At 31.8% G+C, this 21,286-nt stretch overlaps 1 long non-coding RNA gene across 4 annotated transcripts in view; it reads left to right on the top strand.

Moving 5' to 3' along the window:
- LOC140044964 (uncharacterized) overlaps nt 1-20,185 on the top strand; it is a 30,219-nt gene extending 10,034 nt beyond the window's left edge. For all 4 annotated transcript variants that reach the window (XR_011844509.1, XR_011844508.1, XR_011844507.1 and 1 more), the window contains one exon: nt 19,290-20,185. This is a non-coding gene — a long non-coding RNA (uncharacterized lncRNA). The remainder of the gene's footprint in view (nt 1-19,289) is intronic.
- Nucleotides 20,186-21,286: the final 1,101 nt, after the last annotated feature.

The raw sequence follows: 21,286 nt of genomic DNA, 5'->3' as shown, positions 1-21,286 counted from the left end.
AATGCATAAAAAGCCTTATTTGCATATAAAAATATATGCATAACATTTTAATCATGACTTGAAATAGGCAAAAACAATTTTGTTATTAAATGACTATAGATCTGGAAATATTGTCCTGGTGGCTGTAAATTGTTTGCATATGTTAGATGCACGCATTCGGTTGGAACCAGCGGTGGCGACAGGATTTTTCTGATGAGTGGGCTGAAGTGCCTAACGCTGGGGCTATGCGAGCGGAGCGAGCATCACCTGGCCAGGGCCCCTGGAAGCAACAGCGTTTTAGCGTAACTCAAGGCTGTTTTAATTGGATTTAGGGGAGGAAAGTTTTGTCCTTTCTTTATGGTAGATGCAAATAAAATTATGTGCAAATCAATTATTTCATTTGGATTTTGGATGATGATCCACCAAGGTCGCTTTCCGGCGAACTTTTTCGAAAAATGTTGAAAATGAAGTGAAAGTAAATAAATATGGCTATTCATCATGGTTATGCATAAATATATACATAGTGAAAAGGCTTATTTTTGTGGTCTTGTATTATCGTATAATTATATGATTATTACTTACTGTACACGTGATGAGCATGGTATAGATACACCTCCATGCAATCAAATCCAAAATCTTTATTTATTCACGAAATTATAAAATACAAAAGTACAAAATATAAAATTCGTTCACCATAAATTAAAGGTGTTCTTCCACAATGTGATAGGTAATATAATATATACAAATAATACAGTGTATACACATTTATACAAAAACCTTAAAAGAAAAAATTTATAAAATAATACAGCATTAGGCTTCCAGTTTAAATATGTTTGCAATTTCTTTTTTTAATACGTTCAGAGATTGTGGCATATCTTATTGATATATAATAATATATAATGTTATAACCCCCCTATAAGGAATACTACGTTTTTTATACTCAGTGCGAGGTTTCGGAACATATAATAGAGGTTTTTATCATTATGTCTAAAGTTATATTTGAAATTATTTTGTTTAACTAGATTTGATAGATATGTGGATGCACGCCCCGTCATAACTTTATAAATTAACATGCAACATTCATACTCATCTTTAGTTGAGAGGGTAAGCCAATTTACTCGCTGAAGTGCATCTTGGTGTATCCCAAGATAGGCCAAATATGATTCGGGCTTTTCTATTTTGTACAGTTTTTTTTTTTTAGAAAGCTTGAGCCACAATTACCCCAGATTACACTACAATAAGTTAGATGTGGAATAATAATAGAATTTGCAATATTTCTTAATATATTATTTTGAAAAATGTGTCTACATCGTTTAAGCATACCTAAACCTTTTAGAGCCTTTGCACGAGTATATTCAATATGGTATTTCCAGCTTAGCGTTTCATCAATGTTTACACCAAGATGTTTACTGTAGCATACTCTAGAAACTTGAACATTATTTATGTGGCCAGAACGTTCTCTGTTTTCAATTTTGGAATGAGAGGTTATGACATACAGGACATTGAAAAGAGAACTAATATCCAACTAGTTTAATTTCAAACCGTTTTCTCAAACACAAATTCAATTTGGGAATTTTGCCTTAAATCTGTCAATCACGTTGTTGAGGTCAAGTTTGCTTCCTCGGTCAAGCATCATCATCCAAACGAGCATTTGCCATTGTCGAACGCAAATAATTTGTTATTAGTCTCATTGAAATAAAATTGCGTTCACATTCGGCAGATGACACAGGCAAAGCGCACGCCACTACACTGATACGCTCCTCAAACAAAGCTTCCTTCAAATCTTCTAGATATGCGTGTAGCTGGAGAAGAGATCGAGGTTGCTGTTCTGTTAAGATACGTCCAAATAGATGTTAGAACGTAACTAATTCACTTTTAAGAACATTGCTCTGTTTTAAAAAGCTGAGCAAATCCAATAATCAAGTAACGTATTAGATGTTGGACAAAACGATGAGATTCCTTTCATTATCGAGATGTTTTTTTCACTGAACCTTCTGTTAAGTTCACCATCTATTTTATCAATGACTTTGAATACATTCTGGACGAAAACATCAAATCCATCAGTAGCACTCTGTTCAATATTACTTTCAACATAATATGCACGTAGAGTAGTCGGTGGTGCAACTTTCCCTTTTGGTCTCGTTGTTTCAGGCAAACACAACCTGTCTGCAATCGCTTCTGCGGCGTACCAGAATTCCTGACAGCAGTTTCTTATCCGACAGTTATTTATTTCATCGTACCAATGAGGTCAACAACGTGTGTCAAGTCATTTGATGGTGTTTGAAGAACATCAGATGCAAACTTAGCTTTTGATAAAACGTGCCTTAGTACAGACAGGTATCGTAGGAACCGACGATCTATCTGCAGCAAATAACCGGTTGCTTCAGTAATACGACTGGAATTAATGTCGTTATCGATAACATCATTAAGAACCTCGATTACTATTTCCATTCGGTTCCAAAAAGCGTTAAACTGCTTTGTCTGACATGACCAGCGTGTTTCTGACACTCTACCAATTTCCATTTGCTTTAAGCCATACTTACCTTGCATCTTTTCCCACATAACATGTACTGTACTGGAACTAAGGAATGAGTGAAGCTGATTGAATAACGCTACCATGTCAGAAATGCACTTTTGAGATGTCAATAATTACTAGGTTTAATCTGTGGTAGAAACAATGGACATAATAGGCCATATCCACTCCTGTTTTCTGTGGTAGTTTACGCTGAACTCCATTTAAATGTCCAGAAACAACAGAGGCACCGTCGTAGCCCTGTGCCCGATACAATTCTTCATATTGGCTTCAACTGACATCAGTTTATCAATTATGGTGTCTGGATCAGCATCCAGGCTTTGTGCTTTAGTGACACCAACAAACTCTTCATATATTGCATTTTTGAAACAATATCAAACAGCGACAACCAATTGCTCTTTGTTGGATGTATCCTTTGATTCATCAGAGAGGACGGAGAAAAATCAGGCTTCAGGCTTCGTGTAGCTCTTTCTTTATTTGTTCAAGAATCATGTCCTTCATTATTTCTAAAAGGGCATTCTGAATTCTTATAATGTGTATACTTATGTATCTTTTCTGCAATTACATCATCTTGTTTTGCAACTAATGATAGAATAGCAAGGAAGTTTCCACACGAAGGACGGAAGTTGAGCTTCTTGACATCTATGTTGCTCATTCGGTAAGATCTTCCGGTCTCACGTTGTGCGATTAACAATAAGATGTAGTGCCTATTATCCTTGATGAGTTTTGCAAAAGCATCACTGTGGAGCTCAGATATGGATTTTAGTTTTCCCGACTTGATGGCATTGTAATGTGCACATGCATCAACACTTTCAGCATGTGGAGAACTACACTGATGTTGCAATAGCTTGTTGGATCTTATATTTCCATTTTTTCCAGTTACAATATCCCTTATCAACTAAAAAAGTGGACTTGCTTATTTTGTCTGCACCAAAATGTCAGCATTTAAAACAGTATATTGTGTCTTCATATTGAGAGTATTCAATCCAAGGATATTTGTCATATAAAGAAGAATTAAATGCTCTAAATTGCTTTCCAATTAGATGGGGAGGTAAAAGTTATGTTTCTCGAAAAAGTCACTTGGGCCCAAATGTACACTCACAGCCGTTTTTCCCCCGTCCGTCACTTGTAACTTTACAGTCACTGTCTAAGAAAATATATAAATCAAATTAACACCTTCATAAACGTAACACTTTTACAGTTGTTTGACCGTCATTTATGGACTGACCAAAAATATTTAAAAAATTGAATACCGTTTTTACATATCTAAATATTATATAGTTTTTTGTATGTGTTTGCATGTAACTATTTTTATCATGTTTTTTAACATTGGAATACGAATTTCAATTACTGATTTACCCCGATAAATTATTATCTTTAGTATCATTTACGTAACTCCTTGTTTCTTCTTGTATATAGCCCTCAAATATGTAATTGGTATTTTTATCACTGTATAGTGATTATTAATTGCAACATTTGTAGTTTGTCTGTGTTGATTTTGTCTGTGTAAAAACAAAAAGCAAAGAACCTTCTTCTTCTTCTTCCAATTTAGTGCAAACTTCAGACTTGAAGATTATAGCACTTTTGGTTGGATGTGAAGTGAGTTAGTTTTTTGTAAAGACCAATTTGCACAGTGGCTGTGTGTGACAGTGGCTGTGTTTGTGTGGACTAGTACACCGGGGTAACCCCCTACTCGTCTCGAAAGATGTACTAGGTTCTTTAAAGTGCACATGAGCTATGTGTACACTGGACCTACGGTTTATAGTCCTTATCCGAGAAGACTCGTTCTACCACCAGAACCATGGAGCGAGTGAGCCTCGAACCCTTGCCGATGTTATGGCTACATAATTACGGTTCCACTTTCTTAACCGCTCGGCCACTCACTCGCTCTCGAAGAAGTAATACACAATGAAATCGATATTACTATATTATGCTGCTGTTGCGTCATTGTTTCCCCACCAACGGCACTATGGGCGTTCCATAGATATGGTCGTATTATTGTCTGTGTCCGAAATTTGCCTAATCCGCAAAATCAGTCAAAGTGCTAAACCACTTTTTCGTTGTCATAAAAAGAAAACAAGATTTCTGAAAGAAACGACTGGTATATATATATATCTATAATCTAATAATATAATACATATCTACAGGTTGGTGGCAGCATATTTAGTAAATGGCAGTACTGGACGTATGGGACCAAAGAGGTACTTATTCACAAAATAATGGAGAACAATAGCAATTAAGTAACATTAATTAAATAACACGCCTTAATGGCTCGTGAGTTTTCCATGTAATTTCACTCTTTCCTGGTTATGAATAATTCTGTTATTTTTATATACTACTATCCATTTTCATTATCTTTTATTAATTATCTTTGGTAACTAATATAATTAGTTGTTTGCAATATAAAGTAAATTATTGATTAGAATAAAAATGATCATGTATAAGTTGTTTAACAAAAGGAACATCATTAATCTTGCATTATGATTTATATGCAGTTGAAAAAATAGTTTTTTTTTCTTTTGCAACAAAAGCCTGAATATTTTATGTCTGCTTTATAACTAACAAGTCAACCAAGCATGTTATATTAACTGAACATCAATATTACTTGACACAAATGACAGCTTTATTAGCAGGATTTCATAATTAGTTAACCAGATCTAGACAATAACACTTTATATAATCATCCATGATATAATTCAAAGGAATATACTATTAATAATAATGATGCTATAATATAATACTAATGATAATAATAATGACGGTGACGATGATAATAACAATAACATGTTCACAATTTTTCAAAAATTGATATTTTCCCCGTTCATCAATCTTCCGTATTTTGTATTATTTCTTTTTGGGCATTAGGAATGCATTTAAACAATTTGCTTTATCTCTTGGAATGAAGAGAATTCCATATTTCCTTTTTTATAGTTTTATCAGTATTTTTATTTTTTCCAGAAACGGTAAGAATTATTGTTTCGGATTTGGAATATTAACGTTGGGGGCGTATATATGTTTTGGTTTTTAAGGATATGATCTGCAAGAAATCCCGCTTATTATCAAATAGCAGATAATTTTCTTATTCGTAACTGTTATACGTGGGAGTACTACATACGTTATTATAATAATTAAGTAGTGTTAATGTTCTTGATTAGGCTATTTGTTTCACAAAATAATGGAGAACAATAGCAATTAAGTGGATTAACACGTCTCAATGGCTCGTGAGTTTTCCATGTAATTTCACTCTTTCCTGGTTATGAATAATTCTGTTATTTTTATATACTACTATCCATTTTCATTATCTTTTATTAATTATCTTTGGTAACTAATATAATTAGTTGTTTGCAATATAAAGTAAATTATTGATTAGAATAAAAATGATCATGTATAAGTTGTTTAACAAAAGGAACATCATTAATCTTGCATTATGATTTGTATGCAGTTGAAAAATAATTTTTGTTCTCTTTGGCAACAAAAGCCTGAATATTTTATGTCTGCTTTATAACTAACAAGTCAACCAAGCATGTTATATTAACTGAACATCAATATTATTTGACACAAATGACAGCTTTATTAGCAGGATTTCATAATTAGTTAACCAGATCTAGACAATAACACTTTATATAATCATCCATGATATAATTCAAAGGAATATACTATTAATAATAATGATGCTATAATATAATACTAATGATAATAATAATGATGGTGACAATGATAATAACAATAACATGTTTACTATTTATCAATCTTCCGTATTTTGTATTATTTCTTTTTGGGCATTACGAATAAATGGGAAAAAAGTCATTTAAAATATTTCCTTTATCTCTTGGAATAAAGAGAATTCCATATTCCCTTTTTTATAGTTTTATCGGTATTTTCATTTTTTCCAGAAACAGTAAGAACTAGAATTTAATTCATTGACTTATAGGTGATCATTTTTATAATTTTTATCCAAAGATAATGAATTGAGCAATAAAATATAACAATTGGAAGAAAATTTGGCACTTGGAAGCGCGGTGAGCGCACTTTGAAATTTGTTTAACTTTGACTAAAGAAATTTAAAAACTACTTTTTAACTTTAACTGGCCATATGATAATGTCACAAAATCCGATAGGCACAATTTTAATACGAATTCATATCTATATTTCAGCAGCTTTCACAATAAGTTATAAAAATCAAGGTCACCTTTAATTCTGAAGAGCTGTGAGATATTTAAATATATGCTGAAGGTGAAATTACACGACCTACGTTATTCAACTTTTACGCGTGATAACGTCATCAAAATTAAACGCTGACAACTCAAGAGAAAGATAATTAATTGAACAAGCACATACTGAAATTTGAGCAAAAATCGGGCTCAAATAACCGAGATGCATGCTGTTAAATGTTAATTATAACCTACAAAAAAAGGATAATTTGATTACGTCAAAACATTTTTACGTCAAATGTTTACATGAATTTATGTCTACAACTCAATGGCTTCCAGAATAAGATAAAACAATTATAGGTCATTGTGCATCCTGAAGAATTATTTTCATTTTTAAAATGCCTTATTTTTAACATTATCAGCAATTTTGTGCAATTAATGTGCGCATTTTCTCATTTTTAATGTGCTCGTATTGCGTTATTTTAAGTCGGAATAAACTCAAATTCTGTGAATGTACTAAGGATTGTGAGTAGAATGCGATTTATACAAAACATTAGTATTTGTGTTTTTACGCTTTTTAAGTATCGTGCGTGCAAAAACATGTTTTTGCGCAGTAATTTTGTGAAACACACAAATGGCCTAATTCATGCTCTAAATTTTTCAATTTTTAGCATGTAATTTCATGCGCATGACCTTGGAACGAGTAGATTTTTATTTGCTAATATTTTTACCCTTGACCTAAAGTTTAAGTATAGTGAATTTTATTGATATGTGATAAAGAGTTATGGAGATATGATTGATAATGTGATTTCATAAAATCGCGTATTAATGACGTCATGGTTGAGTGATCACACTGAAAAGCTTATTATGATTAAGTTAAAGTATTTAAAAGACATTCTGAACAATTTATGAGATAATTGTTACACAAATTTGTACAGAGAGAAATAAATAATAAGAATAAGAACTAGATTTGAACTCGTCATTTTGACAGGTTCGGGTTATCCGCCCAAACGCAACATGCACATACGTTTAACTATTTGAACCTTGACAATTATTATGCCATCCTACTGTATGACATGAATTAAATATGTTTACAGTGCTGAATTGTACCTATTTCGTGTCATACAGATATTACAGTATTTTCAGAATATACTGTATGCATATACAGCGGCATAGCATAGATGAAATTACAAAGCACATCTTTTAAATCCAATTATTAACACGATGACATCGACAAATTGACATATAAAAAAAAACTATTTTAGAAGATAATTTGAAGAATTTTGAGGACATAAAAGTGAGATGCGCTTTCTTTTAAACTCGATGAGCTTTTACGAAGAAGATGAAAATCTTACTTTTTTAATTCAACTGGCCATATGATGACGTCATGATATCAGATAGACATTTTTTTATATGATGATGTAATAAAAATAAAATTGTTTTTAACTCATGTGCAAGAACATATTGAAATCTAGAAGAAATTGGGGAACGAATTAGCACGAATTAGTTTTTTTCAAGACTTTCGTGACTTCAAATATGGCCGACGAAAATTTTAAGATTCGCGGTTGCATTCATGCGGTCATGCAGGATGGCGATGACATGGTATGAGCATGCGCTGACTTGGTAAACAAATCTTTGATCGATCTTTTTTTCTGCAAGCCAATTCATAATGCTCAAAATCAATTTCTAATCAACTTCTACACGTTTCAGGACATTTTAAGCATTTCACATTTTTCAAAAAATGTTGCATCGCGCACACACTTTTACGTACTTAGTTCTCACTGCTTAGACAGACCGTTTTTGCACTTGATGGTTGTTCTGTATACCGTTTATGATAAGTTCCTTTCATTTTTGACGAATTATGACTGTAAACAATGAAAATAGGTAATTATATGAAAACTTGTGTAAAAGTATGCCTATTTTCAATTGATTATAGCTCTCCGGGATGGCTGGTGACCCCCTATTTTTTAAACTTATTATAAAATTTAATGAGTTGTAGATATGAATTCATGTGAAATTTAGACCGTAAGTATGTTATAACGTCGTCATATGGCCATGTAAATTTAAAAAATTGTATTTTTATCTCTTTCGACACAGTTGGTCACATTCAATAGAGCGCAAATCGCTCTATGTTTAATAATGTTTTTACTCCTACTATTCTCCTTCAGACAAATGAACTTTTTTATTTAAAAAAGTCATAATATTCAAACAATTAAATAAACATGAGTGGTGTAAAATAAAAACTAACCACCAACTAAACCGTTCACAATGCCAATACTGTTAACTGTTGGCGCTTGTTTAATGGTTTTGATCGACGCTATGCAGTTTGTACAATCGTTGTGGTGCAGCCTACTATGGACTAAGCCTAATAAATAGCATGTGCATGTTAGATGCACATTTTTTTGTGTGTGAGCATTGTTAATTAGAATCAGAAATAGTTAGAATAAAAAAGTGGACATAAATGGAATGAAAAATACATTGCTGCAGAAACATGACCTAAACACAATGTCAATTGTTTTCCGTAATTGTGGTGGTAAGTTGTTTTTATGTTCAACAATAAGATCAAACCATTTGGATTTGTTTTGTTCATTTGTGTTTATTTTTATTCATTTCATTTTTTTTTTTTTTTATGGTGTTGAAATTTTGTTTGTGTGGTTGATTTGTTATTATTATTATTTATTCAAGCAAAATACATTTTACAAATATAATACAAACTAGATTTGAACATGTCACTTTGACAAGTTTGGGTTATCCGCGGGACAAACGCCACGTGCACGTCATACGTTGGAATATTCCACACAGAAAAAGATTATGGCATTATGACCTGAAATGAAGATTATGACATGTTGTTAGTGCTGAATTCTGTCTATGTGTCATATAGTATTATACAGTATACAGAGTATAATGTGTATACATACAGTGTAGAATAGGTGAAATTTCGTGACCCGCCATTTATTCCAATTTTTAACATGGTGATGTTATCAAAATGAAACACTAAGATAGCAATTTCAGAAGGAAATTATCTCAGCAACAACTTTTTAACGTTTAGAAGAAATTTGAACGTAAAATATAGATGCGCGCTCTTTTAAATTTGAGGAACTATGACGCAAAATATGAAAATATGACTTTTTTTTATTCAACTGGCCATATGATGTCTTCACAACATTTGATTGGCAAAATATTTACATGAATTTGTATCTACAATCCAATAGCTTCCAGAAAACATTTTAATCATGATTATCACTTTTTATTCTGACGAGCTATAACAGATTGAAATTTACTGTAAAAATGAAAATAAGTGACCCACGTTATTTACATTTTTAGACATAATGATGTCATAAAATTAAAATATTTTTAACTCATGCGGAAGATAGTTGATTGACATAGACAAAATTAAAATATCGGGGGAAATGGAATACGTATAAGCGAGATGCGCTCTGTTGAATGTGATGAGCAATAACAAAAGAGACAAAAATCCTATATTTTACATTTGTGTGGCCATACGATGACGTCATAACATCCGAGAGGTAAAAATTCTCCATGAATTCATATCTACAATTTATCTTCTTACATAATAAGTTGGGGTTCACCTTTAATCCTGAAGAGTTATAATAGATTCAAAATTGGCATTCTTTTTACAATATTTTATAACTTTTTCAACTAAAACGTGCGCAAATGATCTAAATCAACGTGTTCGTATGATGTCAATCTTTTTTTAAATGACTAGGAACGGCTGTAAAATCATAATTTAAGAGAAACACACATGATTTTTATGCTCCGTGTGCACCTTACACGTAAAATTTGTCGCGCGCGTGGGAATTTTTGACATGCTTAAAATGTCATGATCAGTGTAGAAAATTGATTAAAAATTTATTTTGCGCATTTTGAAATTTTAAATGCACATGTTTGCATTGGACCAGTTCGTAATTTATAGTTCGTAAAATGAAAGTATCATCAGTAGGATCAGTTTTTATTCATTCATTCATTCTTTATTTAGCCTTCAAAATTGAAATACATTAAACATAGGTAACAAAAACAAGACGGGCGGAAATCTAAGGAGGCAAGAATAAGCAAAAGCAATTCAAATCGCTGTAGTTTGCAGGCTTGCTTATAACTTTATTGAAGGCATTATCAGGATTACTGCACATATTCCCTTCAATTTCAAATAGATGGTTAGAACCGACATATGACCAAAATGATTTTTTGTGTTATCTGGTTTAGAGAGCAGGTTCAAAAGAAATACTTTGTGAGTTTTTTTAAGCATATTTAACTTTGTTTCTGATTTTCTTGTAAGCATTCCAGTGTTGCAAATTGTTGGTCTCCCTAGATTGCTTGAAAAGTTTATAGTAGAGAGGCCAAATACACCAAAGTCCTCTATAAAAAGTTTGTGGGCATTTTTTGTTAATAGCAGGCAATCATGTTGAATGTATCCTTTGTGGGGTGAAAAAACCGATAGGGGTGGATGCCATCTTCAGTTTTGGGTTTTAAGGTCAGTTTATGTGGTCAAAATATAGGATTTTTTTTTCACGGAAAATGATCTACAGATCTATCCAAAAAAACTATTTTACTAGATCAACTGATGATTTATTTTATAGTATTAATTATGAGATAAACATTTTATTTTACACATAAAATCTTAAGAAATGAAATACAAAGTGTCATTTTCTTAAAATGTTGTTTTTACATAATTTCACACAGTTTAATATTAGACTTTCTTCCCTCCGCCAGTGTTGTTAATTTGTCTTTTTTATGTTGTCCACATAATGCCACATATTGATCAACTATATTATTAATACCTAAAATAACGTATATTTGGTTGTCTCTATTTTAGAAAAATCACAAAAACATATGACCTACTGTAATGTTGAGAAGTTTTTGAATGATAGAATGATTGTATTGTTCAATTGTAATTGTAATTCAGTGATAGGTTCTGCATGACATGGTCAGAAAGAATACACAATATTGTTTTGACATGACAGACTATGGCACGCCAGGACGGACATAACTATGTCGAGTTGACCTCGCTCGTGTTATGTAGACATCGCTCGTGTTGAGTTTACGCATCGCTCGTGTTATGGAGACATCGCGCGAGTTGAGTTTACACATCGCTCGAGTTGAGTTTAAACATCGCTCGAGTTGAGTTTACGCATCGCTCGTGTTATGGAGACATCGCTCGAGTTGAGTTTACACATCGCTCGAGTTGAGTTTAAACATCGCTCGAGTTGAGTTTACACATCGCTCGTATTATGTTGACATCGCTCGTGTTGAGTTTACACATCGCTCGTATTATGTTGACATCGCTCGTGTTGAGTTTACACATCGCTCGTATTATGTTGACATCGCTCGTGTTGAGTTTACACATCGCTCGTTTTATGTTGACATCGCTCGTGTTGAGTTTACGCATCGCTCGTGTTATGGAGACATCGCGCGAGTTGAGTTTAAACATCGCTCAAGTTGAGTTTACACATCGCTCGTATTATGTTGACATCGCTCGTGTTGAGTTTACACATCGCTCGTTTTATGTTGACATCGCTCGTGTTGAGTTTATACACATCGCGCGTGTTGAGTTTACACATCGCGCATGTTGAGTTTTTACACATCGCGCGTGTTGAGTTTTTACACATCGCGCGTGTTGAGTTTTTACACATCGCACGTGTTGAGTTTTTACACATCGCGCATCTCTCTCAAGCATAGTAAAGTCAGCATTTTTATTTATTTTTATTTTTTATTCAAGTATAAACTTCATTGCAACTAACACATCAATGTGGCCTGAAGCTGATTTCTATTCTCATATACTTGTGTAAATACAAAACATCAATATAACCATTTTGGGTATATTTATTTAGCTTTAAGAGATTTTGTTGCTAATTCTTTGGTAAACATTGACTGCAATGGGAGATTGTCTTAGTTGTTGAAACAGCAGTAAAACAACTACATATGAATTTAATTTCAGGATATTGGCCATGTGTGAATCCCTTATATTTTTCTTCAATTGTAAGAGACTGCATACTTGTTGGACAGATTGACAGCAAGTCCATAATTATAGCTTTAAAAGAATCTTGTGAAGAATATAATTTATTTCAGCATTTGGATGATCTTATGAGTGAAGAGTATTAATGCAAAGAAATTAATTCCAGACTTAGCTAAATTGACCATAATTCAATCTCATAGTTAGTGGCTATTGATTGAAAGGCTGTGAAAACAGATATTAATGTATACTGATTGAATGTCTCCTGGCCAAGCTAACTTGGGGTTTTGTTTGTGCATCTTTAATAATATAGACAGTTGATGTCTAAAAAACTATGTGTAGTATTTGTATCTGCTACCAATACTCCTTGAATCTGGTCTGTTATAAAGACACATATTGTGGACACCTCCCATAGAAAAAAATACTAAACATACATATTAATATTATGGATATTTATATAAAATTACAATAAAAATGCAAAAACTTCAAATCTAAAAATAACATTGTGTAAATCTGACTAAATTTGGATACGGTATTGCTGAGCTATGTGGTTAGAAAGTGGAAAAAAAATATTAAAACGAGAAAATTGAAAGCGAGAAAGGTTGAAAATATATATGATTTGAATAATATAAATCCAAAGGCAAATTACAGAAAGATGACAATGGTGTGGGTGTGGGTATTAGTGGCTGGATCTCAATAGAGATACAAAAAAAAAAGCGAAAAGCTAAATCAAAACGGTAGAGTAAAACAGCCAGAAAAGTTAGCAGAGCTTTCAGGCAACACTAGCCCTTCATCAGTGCAAGTGAAGGTACTTGAATATTCCATTTGTTACATACTTAAAATAATCTTTTTTTCAAACAATTTTTTTAGGTATAATACTATAGAAACATTTTTCAAATATACAAAATCTCATTTTCACAATTTATAAAAAATATGTAACTGTAGAGGTACAGGCTTTTATAGTGATCTAAGATTTACTTTTGTTTGTCAACCTGATAATAGCACAACAATGTCAACCGCCTAGTCGATCCACCTGTGTGAGGCTGACTCTGTTCATGCACAAAAGTATGAGTGAAAAAGATGCATAATTTGTTTTATATAAGTAGATTCTTGTCATATGATTAAGATTGATATTTATTATTTTTTTCGTATAGCATCTCAACAATATTTACTATTGAAACAGTTTATTTTAGTACAGTACAGTACATTTAATAAATGTTAAATGCTAAAGTTGTACCTGAAGCTTTTGCAAAGGCCTTGTGTACAATTCTTTTTCTGTCTGTAATAATAATAATAATAATAATAATAATAATAATAATAATAATAATAATAATAATAATAGAATAGAATATTATCTCTTTTTATCCACAAGGGATGTGCAACAAAATAATATAATAGTACACAAATAATAGTAAACACTTAATTGATTACAATATAAATGAAAGTACAAGTGATTAAAAAGGAAAACAAACAAAAACAATACTGAAATTAAAGTACAAATTAGAGTAAAAAGTACTGTATATTTAAATATGTAGTACAAAAATCAATCAAGTAATTAAAAAGTATTATAAATTTCATTGCGTTCTTTCCATGCAAATGTTAAGAATATTTTACAAAATTTGTCAAAGATATTACTTGTCATTTCATAATTAACATGGGTATAGATTCTGTTGTTACAATTTGGTATTCGTTATGGATTTCGAGATTGTCAAAAAATAGATGGTGTTTCTAGTATTAGTTAATCTAGTACAATTGTAAACCTCCATAAAAGTGGCTAAAAACAGAAACAGCGTTGCTGCTTCCGGTCACAAAACAAAATCCGTTGCCACATTGATTTCACATATTTTTCCCTGTACAAATGTCTAATAAATGCAATGTGGAAAAAATTGAATTAAATGACAGGAATGTATTTAAGTGTTATATAATACTGTCGAAAAACAATGCGCTACCTAAGTTCCTACATTGAATGTCCTTTTGTGGACGTCTTAAGCCTAGCCTAGGTAGGCTTAGTTTTGTAGGCCTAACATAATAACGTATGAACATTGTATGCTAGATATAGGCCTGTTAGTTGCTGCATTAATTATCTTTCTTTTTTTTTTGGAAGAATCTTAATACAAATTGGGGAAGACCTGGTATTTTGCTGAAAATATATGGTTCTTCAATTTGTTTGCCTTCACGCTGGATCGAAAGTGGGTGCATCACAAAAGCAAAACAAAAATATTATATAATTGTTATTATTCAATTTATTCCAAAAAATAATCACAACTGGCAATAGTAAAACTGAATTGCATGTGATGTACAATTGATAAAATGTTTGAAAAGGTGTATATAGATTAAAACAATTAAAATTACAAGTGAAAAAAATATCAAAAAATGTACATATGTAAAAGAGGCAACATTAAAAAAGATTTAGTATCAATTGGATACTTTTCCATTGGTTGTTAAAAATTTATACATAAAATAGTTATTATTAAAAGTTGCTTAGTCTAATTCATTAAGACACCTTGTCAAAAAGGGGATTGTACTGTTATTATACAGATTAGCCCGCCAACGTTTAGTGGCGTAAACGTTAGTATGTCTAAGTTGCATTTTATGTCCATTCAGAAAATCGATTCGGCAAATTTAACGCACAGAAAGGTTCTTCTTTCTGAGAGGGTTTTAAGACCAGTCCAGTATTAGGGCATTATTGTAACTTTCATAATGTTTACCGAAAATAACTCGCAAAGCTCGTTTTTTAATTCGCTGAATTTGAGAATTCTGAGTTTCTGTTATTCCAGAATGCCATACAGGAGCGGCGTACTCCAAAGCTGACCTGATATACCCAACGTAAACTGACACAAGGTCAGTAGTAGGAACACTAAAACCTTTAGTCTATACAAGATGTGTAAACATTTACTACTCTTAGAAACTACATTGTTAACCATAGTATGCCACTTAAAGACCCCTTCCCTGCAATTTTGGACGTTTTTTGGAAAATAATACATATATATCACTTAAAAAACATTAAACCATGTCATTCCTTGTCTTAAATGTACGTTTTATGGTAAATTATGATAAAAAGTGAGAAACAATGCACTACCTAAGTAGCTCGCGGCGATCGACCTCTCGTGGACGGTCTTAGGCCTAGCCTGGCTAGGCTTAGTTTTGTAGGCCTAGCTGGTAAACATCGGTAACGTACGAACATCGTACGCTAGCTATATACCTAGCCTGACGTTGTATAGTTGCTGCATCTAGCCCTTTATAAAGTTATCTAACATTTCAATAAGACAAACGAGTTGTGGAAAAACCACGCAAACATCCAAATTGAAAACGGTCTAACTTGGCTTTAATATCTTTCATAGCCCAATTACAGATGAAATCCTTGCAAACTTTAGAGAATTGGGAAGTGAGAGAAATAGGGCGGAGTTTTTCGATGGATGTTTGCGTTTGTTTGGGTATAGAGGCGTCATTTGCATCTTTTCATATTTGGGGGGACAACCCCTTCTTTTAAAGATGTATTAAAAATATCGCAAATAGGTATAGCAAATTCACAGGCGAAACGCTTAATAAGTTTGGCGGAAATTTTATCTGGGTCAGCTGACTTTTTTATCTTATTTAGTTTGCAATACATATCCCAATTGTTGGAAGGTGGCTTCAGCAATTATTTATCATTCTTACTAATAGTATCAGGGGCTGTAATTATGGATTGTTTTTACCATTAGTGAAGATTAATTGAACACTTTTGTGCCACCTAGCAGGGTCGTTAACTTTTAAATGTTGCACTCTATCTTTGTAGTAGTGCCTTTTAGATGCAGATATCTTATACATAATTTTATTATGGGTTATACGCTATTTATTTAGTTAATTACTTTTAAATTCTGTTTGTCTTTGATAAATGAGTGACTTAATATCAGGGGTAATCCATGACTTATCCTTAGAATATAGTTTAACAGATTTAAACGGAAAATGGACTTCAATTGAATCTCTAACATCATTGTAAAAATGATTCACCTTTCTTTGGTACTTTAGATGTTTAGGACTTTATTCCAATTTTGGCTGGTTATCCAGTGGCCAAATTCGTACATTCTGGGTTCAGTAAATAGGCGGTGGATTTACCCTTAAAACATGTGCGATTGCGATATATTGAGTTGTGGTTGCTGCGACCTAAACACTTTACCTAAATTTGTTACAATTAAATCTAAGGTGCTGTTCGCACGAGTTGGCCCCTTACCTAGTCCTCTAAATAATGGTTTAATGTCCACATTATTGAAATTGAAGTACAGCTATTCCAATATCAGGATATTGGTTCTTCAATACATCTAGTGTATTACGGATATGGTCGATCAAAACGTCCTGGACTTTAGCATCTGGTGGTTTGTATACAGCGCAGACAGCTATTCCTGACACTTCGCGAGGTTGGTGGGGTCTCAACCACAGCCAAGTGCATTCCAGTTCATCTACAGCATCAATGTCTTCGATGACATGGGCTGGGATATTTTCAGTAATGTAGATAGCTATTCCGCCACCTTTTCTTAGAATTTTATGGTTTGTAAACAAGTTGAAACCCTGATCAATTTGGCAAATACTTTTGTTGGTAAGAACTGCTTTATTATTTATTTGGCGATCCCGAAATTTCTGGTTGTCCCGGTTAATTAACGCGAGGCATTTCAGCCGTGGTTCATATTTGTTCTGTATAGGCCTTGGTCTGTTGCCGATATTGGATAATCGTATGTATATATTGTTTAAAACGCCCGCCAGCACAGCCACGACGTAATGGGCGAAGTAAATCGAGTTCTTTAATTTTAGCAAAAAACGTTGAATAAATGACCTGCCTCAATTCATATTTAAAAGATATTCTCGGGAAAACTGGGCATCTGTTTTGACGAAACAGCTTTAGAGAGAAAAAAAACCAGCAATAAAAAGTACTCACAGATTGAAAGACAATAAATTAGTTGATAGCTAGTACTGTACAGACGGTTCACGTAAGCACTGTTCTGAAAAGGTCAGCTTTCAAATTCCGATCACAGGTGTATGGCCGGTGAGTGTGTTATTCAGTCCAGCTTACGATAGGTCTTTTGTATGCTGAAGAGTTTGTTTTAAAAACAGCCAAAATATAAGTAATCCGTGATCCAAAATGAAAGATTAAACATCAGTACATAATCTACAACATCAAAACAGTGCCTTGAAAAACAAACTGTAAAAAAGGCATTTGAATACATAAGAAACAAGTAAGTTTTAAGGCCTTTCTTATTTTTATAGTTATCAATTTTATTGTTTTAAGTCTATTGGCAGAGGGTTCTAGAAACTTGCTCCAAATTTGGAAGCAATGTCCCTGAGACACGCATTGTTCCTTTAACCTGGTTGAATCATTGCATGCTGGTATTTAAAGCATGTCACATAAATTATTAGAATTTACTTAATTTTCACATTTTTACTATTTAAATACAAAAATATTATCACAATATACCAAAAAATATTAAAAACAAAGACATATCTAGATAATATTGTTATTTTTTGTTATTCCATGCTGTGACTAATTGATACATAAACAAATGTATGATTTTCCCTTTGATCATTGCTGAGATGTAAGATATCCTATCAAAAAAAAAAAAACCTTGCATCAGCGCTCTCCAATTTTTTATATGACATTAAATGTCACACCTGGGCTTTTTTAGTTATAATATTTATGTATATTTACTATTTTTATTATTTAAACCGCTGGGTTAAAACATATTCATTAATCAAATAGAATCTCATTCAATATTAGGCCTATTTAAAATAAATAGAATTACAAGATTAATATGTAACATGTAACTAATTTTCAACAACATAAACACATTTCAGCTTTAACTTTTGCCCACCCTTCAAGCTTATAAAACAGCAAAATGGAAAATCATACATTTTTTTTATGTACCGTATCAATTAGTCACAACTTGGAATGACAAACAATATTATCTAGATATGTCTTTGTTTTTAATATTTTCTATAAAACAATTAAATACTTCTTAATATGAATCATATCAATAAACTTTTTGTATTGATGAATTTTATTTATACCAAAATTATGAGAATTTTGTTTGCAATTTGAGTGAGTACTCAATTCAAAATTTAGAATATGAAGCATACAGTTTCAAATGAATGTTGGGATAGAAACTATAACTCATGTAAAACTATATCAATATAAGCAACATGAGCAATTGAATAAGAATTATATTTTGATTACTTTGATCTATAGTAGTAAAGCCTGCGAGACCAGGATACCTACACAAGGGACAAGTACATGCTTTTTTTAAATTATTGTCTACTGTTATATATTTCCAACTTAAAACTTAAAGAGCTACATGTCATCAAAAGACAATTTAAATTCTAATTTGAAATGCTCCATGGTGGATAAGGAAAGATTTGGTTTTTCTAAAAAAAAGATCAATAATAATCAGGGATGTACTTATATGAATAACTATTTTATGTTATTTTATCTAAAGGATCGAACATTATTTTCAACAAACAAATGAAGTAAATAAATATAATTTAAAAAATAATTATAAAGTAAAAATATTTCAATAACATATATAAATCCTACAAAAATGTCATCTGGTTTCAAAATCATATTGTATACAAAATTTAACTTTCAATAAACCAATTATCAAGTACTCACTTGCTACGTTTCGGTTATTTTCAGGAGCCTTGGTCAGGCAAATGACTCCGGGATGACCTGTCAATCATCATGGCTCATTGAGTCTTGTTCTTTACAAAACATATTTTATGTTTGATGGTGACATTTTTGGACAGAAAGATGGAATGGCAATGACCTGTTAGCCCCATAATGGCGAATATGTTCATGGAAGACCTAGAACAATGTTGAACAGACAACAGCACCACCACATATTCTTCTGACGCAGATATGTAAATGAAATCTTAGCAATCGTAGCAATTAGATTAGAAGAGGAACTGCTCCGGCATTTTAACACCATTGATCAGACAGGCCAAATAAAATCAACCATGGAGAACATGTTAATAAAACTCTTGGTCAATAGAAACAGGCCCTAAATACTGCATAAGCCTCTCACATTTGCTCCAGCATTTCATTCAATTAATCCGATATGTATAATTTGTAAATTTTGTTTTTATAATGATTTCTTTCTATCATTTTGATACCGCAGTTGGAAAAATTTGTATAACTAACAAATTCAAAGGCAAATTACTACAAAAATGACAATGCTGTGGGAGTGGCTGGATCTCAATGGAGATACAAAATATAATAAGCAGAAGCCTAATTCAAAACGATAAAGTAAAAAGCTAGAAAAATTAGAGCTTTTGGGCAACACTAGCCCTAGGCTTTATATATTTATTTACACAATTAAATCAACAAAGACAATTATGAAGATACGTCTTCATAATGTAAATGTTGATATCTTCGATTTCGCCTACAGAAGTGTTTCTTGCAAGTGAAATTTCTTACAAATGATGTTCAATAAATGTCAAACTTAAACCTGTATTCAATCTGTAGCAGGTGTATGTACCAATTGTTAATTATCATTTTTTCAATTAAAAAGGTTGTTTATTCTCAATGTAAAGAAATAGATAAATTATTGTATGTGTTAGTGTCAAACTGTTACTTATCTATCAGCAACTTATATTTATTCTTTGATTATAACAATATTTTTTGTCTTTTTGTTGATGAAAAGTAAACTTTATAATATAATTGTGTATATTCACAACATATTTGATTATAAATGTAAAATTTAAAAAATAATTAGAAATTTAACTAGTAATCTTTATTTGATGGCATGTGAATATGACATGGTTATTTAATTAAAATTACAGACATGATATCAAGCAATTAGTTTATTAGTATTGAGTTTTAAGGTGTGTTTTCCTAACCAGCAGTGACACAAAAATACATAATTTTAAAATAGCTTTGTGAAAACCACATATTAATAAATTCAAATTCATAACATAGTTATCAATATAATATACATAAATAAGTTATATTATTATATATACAATTAATATAAGTAACATTGTATTCTCATTACAAATTAATGTCTTTTTTATAGATTACTTGAAAAAATCTTAAATAAGGAAAAATAAAATAAAACTACAAACAGTTAACACACAATCAAAGCTGAATTGCAATCAAATGTGTGATCCACTTGTGAAGGAAAAATAGAATGAAAGAACGAACAAATATCGTAAATGAACATAGATTTATGGTTGCTGGTAATTTTGTGGTTACATGTCACCTATGTAAGGAAGGATGAAACAAATATTGGTCAATAAACTATTAAACATCAACTAGAAATATCCTCATTATAAATGCTTTAAAAAAATTGTATAAAATACCAAACTATATTATTTTAGATGTTTTTCGTGGGGTATTAATTATTTGATACATGCAATAAAAAAGTGGACGTAAATCGAATGAAAAACACATTTCTGTCGAAACATGAATTGTTAAGTTGTTTTCATGTTCAACAATGTATCAAACCAATTGGAATCATTTTGCTTGTGTGTGTGTGTTTTTTTTTTCTGTTTTTTTTAATTTCAATGGTTTTTAATATTTTGCAATTGTTTTTGTTTGGGCGATTTGTTACCTATTTGCTACTTTTGTGTGGTCTAGCAGTAACCTGGTGGTCTAGCTTGTCTGCCTTAATAATAATTCCCATGGAATGATTA

This window comes from Antedon mediterranea, chromosome 3, assembly GCF_964355755.1.
Source record: "Antedon mediterranea chromosome 3, ecAntMedi1.1, whole genome shotgun sequence".
Taxonomy (NCBI): Eukaryota; Metazoa; Echinodermata; class Crinoidea; order Comatulida; family Antedonidae; genus Antedon; species Antedon mediterranea.
This window is presented reverse-complemented; position numbering and strand designations above follow the sequence as displayed.